Genomic DNA, 7,929 nt, shown 5'->3' with positions numbered 1-7,929 from the left:
CAGGAAATGGCTTTAAAAGAGCAAAGTTACTTCCTAAAAGGAACATAGGTTTGTTCCAGAGCTCCAGTGGCTTCCTACTGTGATTCACTGGAATGGATTTTCCACACATTGTCATAAAATCCCAATGTGCCAGAAATGTTTTTGGTTACCACTGGGTTTACTGAATAATAAGGGCTGGGGGGTAGAACCACTCCCACTATAGCCTGGCTTAGAGGAGGCACCATCTCTTGCTCTGGGCCTTCTCAAAGATAGAAGGTTGCAGCTTTTTAGGCCAGTAAATGGAAAGAAGTGACCAATCAAATGTGATATGTGTCCATTAAACACATCCAACATCCACTGAAGTCCATTAAATAGTAGGGGCTCCATGATGTGACAACTTTTCATTCACAGTGGACAGGATATCTGGCATGTCCCAGATCACTGGATATACCTGCCCCCCACCTCTAAATTTTACTGAGGTGTCAGCAGGCACCTCAGTACTTTCTGGAGAATCATTACCTATTTTCTAGCATCTGGGGTACCTGTTCATTTTTGCTCTCCAGATTCAGTCAACACAATGTCACTGAAGGTGGACTAGTATAATGATCTTTCATGGGACGATGAGATGATTAATATTCCCTGCAAGTTAGTAGCACATGGCTGAAGAGCTGATGTACACTGTGGCAAGATAGTGGTGTTCTGCTTCTGGTGTTCTCTATTTATTGCTAGTTTTGTCTCTGTTTAAAATTTTGCTGTTTTGTACATCATAATTTTTTTGCATCAATTTTAGTTTTATAAAATATTGCATTAAAATATTACTTATCTTGGTTCTTACTAAGCATTCTGACATTCCCTTAAATTTTGTCTGATGTGAGCACTTCACTCATCTCACCCTAACCCCATCCTGATTGATGTATAGGGAAAATGCTTCCATTAGGATCAATGCTACTTGCCAAGTGTTTATAAGGTATTTGGACCACTAGCCACAATTACAGTTGACATATAATTTATGATAATCTAAGGTCACTTTGAGACCCACATGCCTTTTCTTTCTTTTTTTTATAAATTTATTTTTTATTGGTGTTCAATTTGCCAACATATAGAATAATACCCAGTGCTCATCCCATCAAGTGCCCCCCTCAGTGCCCGTCACCCAGTCACCCTCACCCACCTCCCCTTCCACCACCCCTAGTTCGTTTCCCAGAGTTAGGAGTCTCTCATGTTCTGTCTCCCTTTCTGGTATTTCCACTCACCTGCCTTTTCAAGTAGTCAAATGTGAATTCAATAATCGCTCCCACATCTTCCAAGTCATTGATGGTAGCATTTATCTCTGCAATTCTATCTACCAGGGAGGCAGTAGTGCTTTCTTATTAGAGAACTGGAGCTTCAGGAGTTTCTACTTGGCCTTTTCTTCTGTAATAGTCTTAAAAGCCCTGCCTCTGTGGCTCAAGGAGCCCAGGTGGGAATTCTGTTATTTCCTGAGGATATGCAAGTCATTTATAGCCTCAGGAACTGCAGATATTTCCACTGGATTGGGTTTGGTGGTTTCCTTGGGCCTTTGGCGAGACCGACAAGAGTCAAACACGGCACTTATATCTTGTCATTTCTTACCCTAAGTGTATAACTGGTAGCTATACTGTCCTAGTTGATCAGAAGTTAGTGTTTAACTCAGAATTAGGATTTACTATTCTTCAACGGTTGGGGTATTTCCCTTGTACTAGGGAAAATGGCTGCAGGTTCACCAAGGGGGAAGCTAGGAGAAAAAGGTATACATACTTGGGGTGTTCTTCCTTAAAGGTATCTGGCCTTCCTTTCTTTTATGGGATCCTAAATTTATAAATCAACTTAGATCTGGTAATTGAGTGAAAGGTTATGACTCACCCTTATGGTAGATCAAGGCAGGTTTCCATTCACTTAGCCAGGATTTTTGTCAGTTATGGAAGGGTTCTCATGGGCTGCCCACACATTTGTGTCCTAGGGCTCCTGCTCAATTACATGTCAAAGATCCTTGTGAATTACAATTTCTAACTACTATACAGGTCTTGCTATGGATTCTAGTAGTCACCCTCACTGTGTCTATGTTTGGTCAGTGCCCCCAACTAGCCTTTGCTATCCCAGGCCCTTAATTATCCCCCATTGAGATTAGCAAGCTCATTATGAGTGCAATACATCACACCAGCATCCCCACCTAGAGAAACAGGTAATAAAACTGTTCCAAAATATAAGAGGACTTGAGTATCAAATGTGGAGGGAGTGCTGGAGTTGGAAAAATCATCATCTTCCAACCATTATAGTAAAGATTGGTTTAGGCAGGAAATCAACTGATGCTAAAACAAAGGGGTGAAGTCTTGATGAAGATCAGAATATTTGCACTGTTCTTTTTTTAAATAAGTCTTTTTTAAAGATTTTATTTATTTATTCATGAGAGACACACAGAGAGAGAGGCAGAGACACAGGCAGAGGGAGAAGCAGGCTCCATGCAGGGGGCCCGATGTGGGACTCGATCCCAGTCTCCAGGATCACGCCCCAGGCTGAAGGCGGTGCTAAACCACTGGGCCACCGGGACTTCCCTATTTGCACTGTTCTTAAAATGTCTCTCCACAGACTGCTTGTTAGTTGCTAGAGAAAAAAACAGTAATTGTGAAGTGGAAAACTCACGAAACAACTTGATTGGCTGATTGAAATTTAAATCATCCTTAGGGGCAGACAGACATCCTGTGCCTCCCAATATTATGCTCTAAGAAGGACATGGCATCAATTATGCAGTTGTCTAGCCAGGAATACATAATATGAATTTAAACATGAGGAAATATTAGACAAGCTACAAATGAGGAGCATTAAAACAAGGACTGTATTCGTCAAAAATTTCAATGTTATAGAAGAAAGACTGAATGTTTCAGGCTAGAGGAGACCAAAGAGACGTGGCAACTAAAAGCAATATGTGACCCTAGACTGGATCCTGTGCTCAAGCGTGAAGATGTGCTATACAGGGTATTATTGGTCAATTGACAAAACTGAATTATAGAAGTTAGATCAGATCAAAGCTCTGTATTCATTTTATTTTTTTTGATTGTTTGATATGGCTTTAGTTTCTGATCATCCAGCTGTGTCCCACAAGCAGCCTGAGCTCTTAACAGTCAGCGGTCCCGACAACTTGCCTTGGGAAGGGAGGGTGAGGGAAGAATGAGATAATGCTGGTCCCTGCATCCAACATCCCAGAGATGAGCTGTCTGGCTGGGCACTCAGTAAACAGTCTCTGGGGGAGAAAGGCCACCCAGCGGGGCAGAGAAGGGGGGACGGGCAAAAGAGAACCTGTGGCCTGCATGTCTGCCTCTCTTGGGTCCCGGCTTAGCTTGGTGCCTAGAAAGCCTGGAAGGCCGGGAAGGCTGGGACAGTAGCCTTGCCAGGGAGGGTCTGGCTTGGCAAAGGCAGGAGGCCCAAGATGAAGACAGATACACAGTCCTCCAGGAACTTTCCCTTCCAGCAAATGGAGAGCTGGGTTCTGAGTGGGGAGTGCCTGGCTAGGCAGCAGACATGAGGGAAGATGGCAAGACTTCCCTGGTGGCAGAGGAGGCAGTTGCCTGAGCACCTCATCCCTCATCCTGACCCTCCCAGCACAAAACACTTAATTGACTATATTTCTAATGAATCAGTACCCCTAGAATAAACACCTGTGTCTCTGTGAGGTCTCTCCATACCCCTCCCTTATGAGACACCCGATCTGTGGGGTTCAGGCCCTGACCTCCCTCTTCAGGTCCCAGGTCCTGGGAAGGCAGCCCTGTCAGCCCCATGGTCTGTCAGTTGCATCTCCTCCAGAAAATGCTCTCGCTCCACCCCCAGGCTGGAATCCCTTCTAGGACACAGAAGCACCAGCTGCCCCTGAACATATCCTCTTCTCTACAGATGAGGAAACTGAGGCCCAGAGAGCCAGAGGCAGAGGAACCTTGGGTCCTCCTCTAGGGCTGCCTCCTGCCCCAGGGATTCTGAAGGCACTTGGGGCCCCAGGGGGACAGGCCCAAGCTCCCCAGGATGCAGTAGGAGGGCAGAGGCAGTGAGGAGCACAGGGGAGGGCAGGTGGTGCAAGGAGCCTGACAGGGAGGCTGCTGCATGTTCAGGGCACCGGCCATCTGTCGGGGCTTGGGGGAGACACATCCAAGGTTGCACCCTGAGCTGGTTCCCCTTGGCCCTGGCCAGGGTCGGGGGACACAAGGCTTCTGAGGGAGGGGCCAGAGCTACGGACCCAGAGGCTGGCCCTGCCCTCCTTCAGACAAGAGGAGAGAGTATCCCAGTCACCAGATGGCGACTGGAGCAGAATGGAGGACAGACACAGAGCTAGGAGTCCCTGCTCAGCATCGCGGGCAGGAGGAAGGCCGCTGAAGCTGTGCTGGGGGCATTTCCCGTTATCTCGGCTCACAAGCGCTAAGGACCATGGGGTTGCTGCCAGGGCTGAGTGCTCATGGCAGGCTTTTCTCAAGCCCATGGCCTGGCCCTGGGACGTCCACCAAATGTTCCTCCAAGGGAGTTCAGGAGACAAAAAGGAGAAAGAATCCCCTAAGTCCTTAAGAGCAACCCAGAAAAGCTCTATAATTCAGGGCTGGGGCCTCTTAGCAAGGGGTGAAGCCCTGCCCTCCTGCCAGCTGTGGAGTAGGGAGGGGTGGCAGGTGGAAAGCTCTCTCTGCTGGTGAGTGGCCATGTCACTGCCTCTTGGCCTTCAGGAGCAGCCTCTGAACTGTTTTGTACAGGAGGTGGAAGTGCTGGGGGCAGCAGGAGGGTTTGAGTGAGGTCAGGAGCAAATCTTGCCTCAAGGAAGGCCTGGGCACCACCTGTGGGGTCACCTGCTTCTAGGCAGGATGGGGGAGGTGAGGGCTCATCTGGCCAGGCTGACCTTCCCACAGAGGTCTTGCATCCCACCTGAGCCCCTGCCTGCTCACCTGGACTGCCGTGTAGGCTATCCCAAGGCAGGTAACAATGCAGATGGCCAGGAACATGCAGAAAATGGCTGGCTTGACCTCACAGGCATTCATCGCTTACTTCAGTTGGTTATGGAAGACAAATCTGGGGTCCAGTGTATCGGCTTTGAGGCAATATTGCTTCACCTCCTTCAGGTAGTGACTCAGATAGTGTTCTGGCATGCTGAGGAACATGTAGTATTTGTCCACCAGCTGGGTGGCCTGGGGCTGGTTGGTGAGCCAGCCCATAACCACGTCCGGCTGTTCCTGCTGGATCATCTGCTCTGGGAAGACTGGCAGGTGTCAGGGGTTCTCTAGGTGGTTAGGTTGTAAATGATTCAGGTCAGGGCTTCTGTGATGGGCGTCCAGTTGCAGGTCAGTGTCTTAGAACTGACCTGAGACCTTGTGTCCATGATGCTGCTGCACTGGCTGTTATGGTGGATTTCCAGGTGGGACAGGGTGAATGAAGGTATACAGAGAATGGAGGAGCGCTCATGCTCCCAGGCCAAGCTGTCCTCAGCCAGGATGATGATCTTGTGCATCATGGAGAACTGCACCTCCAGGAACTGGTGGCCTGGAATTGGCAGCCACTATCTCCAGCTCCGGCAGGAAGGTATGCCACAGAGTCTCCTTCCAAGGTGGCTTAGACATGAGAAGATACAGCCTGGGGGGACGCCCAGCTCAGGGTGTGATCTCAGAGTCCGAGAGATCGAGTCCTGCATCGAGCTCCCTGCAGGGAGCCTACTTCTCTCTCTGTGGGTGTCTCTCATGAATAAATAGATAAATCTTAAAAAAAAAAAAGATACAGCTTGGGGTCACCTAGGTGGCTCAGTCTGCTAAGCAGCTGCCTTCAGCTCACATCATGATCCTGGGGTCCTGGAATGAGCTCCGCATTGGGCTCCCTGGTAAGTGGGGAGTCTGCTTCTCCCTCTCCCTCCCCCACCCCACTTGTGCACACGTGCATGCTCTATCAAATAAATCTTTTTTATAAAGATACAGGCTGTCCCCTTGGCCCATGGTGTCAGAGGATAAAGGTCACATTGTACTGGAGTATGCTGGAATCTGTGTGGTCCAGGTTGTCTTCCAACCAAATGCTTGGTTCCCTGGTAGCTGAACTTGCGCCTCCGGAAGCCAAGAGCAGGAAGTTGTACACTGCATGGGTGTGCTTGTTGGTGTAGAGCTTGGAGAAGGGGCGAGAGAGTCTTAGCAGTGCGGAGAGGCCAACCACGTTGGAGTCCAAGCCATGCGACAGCCAAGAGGCCACTCTGAAAACGTCGTAGTGAGCCACAAGGATGGTGATGATGAGGGTGGTAAGGTCCTTTCCACCCAGCCCCATCAGCCACCAGTCACTTGCAGCAGACCCGCTGGTGACCATCTGGAAGGTGCCAGCAGTGGCGGGATGGAGCAGTAATTTGGCAACAGAGGCAGAGCCCTGGAAGCAGACCTGACCTGTGTCTGCGTGTAGATGGGAGAGCAGGGCCTCATCATGCACAGGGAAGAACGTGGGGACGACGGTCTGCGTGGCCAGCACCTTGGGCCCCATCTCCATGAATTGCTGAATGATGTCCTGGGACACAAAGTCCGCGGCCTGAGGCAGGATGCCGAGCACAGCCGCCCGCCCACCGCAAGGCCTTCTGGTACTGCTCGCGGAAGCCCAGCGGCCGGAAGCAGCCGCCGCGCCTCCTCACGTCCAGCACGCCCGCATCGGCGTGCGCCTGCGTGTGGAGCGCTGCCTTCCCAGGGCTTGGTGGTTGGGCGGGGGCAGGTCAGGTTGGGTGCAGGCCGTGAGGGTGGGCCTGGGGCCACTGGGCTGAAGCCGGTGGTTCTCCTGACGGGACCAGACGGTTGGACCGCCCATGTGGGTCGTACTGCTGCAGGCGGTGGATGAACTCGTGCCATGCGTTGGACAGCGGAACTGAGCGGCGGGCGCAACGCTTTTGGCATGTTCTCCAGCACCTCACCAGCTTCTTCCAGCATTCTGGGCCACGGTGGGCCACACGGGGAGATTCCTGCACCCACACCTCAGCGTGGGTAGCCGCCGGGGCCCCTGTATTCGTGTTAAACTCAGTGAAGTTCATACCTGTACTGTGGTTACCTAAGAGAATATTCCTATTAAGAAAATATACCATGAAGAATTTGGGGGAAAGGGCCATGAAGTATGCAACTTATTTTCAAAAGGTTCAGAAAGGCGGGGCAAGATGGCGGAAGAGGAGGGTCCCCAAGTCACCTGTCCCCACCAACTTACCTACATAACTTTCAAATCATCCTGAAAACCTGCGAATTCAGTCAGATTTAAAGAGAGAACAGCTGGAATGCTACAGTGAGAAGAGCTTGCGCTTCTATCAAGGTAGGAAGACGGAAAAAAGTAAATAAAAAAGCAACCAAGGGGGAGGTGCCCCATGAGGAGCCGGATAAGGCCGCCCAGCGAGTGCCCCCAGGTCAGGAGACCCCAGTCCCGGAGAAGCAGGAGCTTTACCAATCTTCCCGGATGGAAAGGCACTCCCCGGGATCTCAGGCAGGATCCCAGGAGGGGCAGGGATGCCCTCAGGCTCCCAGGGGCACTAACAGAGGACCTTACCCCCGGAGGAGAGTATGCCACACGCCTGGGCTAAGCTCCCTAAACGGCTGCAGCTGCCCCAGCAGGGCCCGGGAGCATCTTGGGCGCCGGCTCCGGCGGTGGCTCCGCAAGGAGGGGGCTGCGCTGCCGGGACTGCAATTCCAGTGGTGCAGGCCCTGGAGCCCAGGGCACTGGGGGACTCAGCCCAAGATCCCGAGCTCCCCCGGGACAGGCAGAGGCTGGGAGGACACAGGACAGCAAGGACGCTCCTGCCACTGGGTGGCCCGAGCTGTGCGGATGGACGCCCCCCTGCCCCCGGAGTATCCAGGCCCCTGCGGACTGGGAGCTACAGTAGTTACTGCGGGAACTGACTCTAGAGCTGGAGAGCTGGCCGCCACCACTGTTGTTGTTCCTCCTGGTGTCACCTTGTGCCTGGGACTGAGC

General features: G+C 51.4%; 1 pseudogene; it reads right to left on the bottom strand.

Moving 5' to 3' along the window:
- Nucleotides 1–4,673: 4,673 nt before the first annotated feature.
- On the bottom strand, nucleotides 4,674–7,006 carry LOC121482674 (annotated as a pseudogene).
- Nucleotides 7,007–7,929: the final 923 nt, after the last annotated feature.

The sequence above is a fragment of the Vulpes lagopus genome, chromosome X (assembly GCF_018345385.1).
Source record: "Vulpes lagopus strain Blue_001 chromosome X, ASM1834538v1, whole genome shotgun sequence".
Classification (NCBI taxonomy): domain Eukaryota; kingdom Metazoa; phylum Chordata; class Mammalia; order Carnivora; family Canidae; genus Vulpes; species Vulpes lagopus.
Note: the sequence above shows the minus strand (reverse complement) of the source record. Positions and strands in the feature narration are given on the sequence as shown.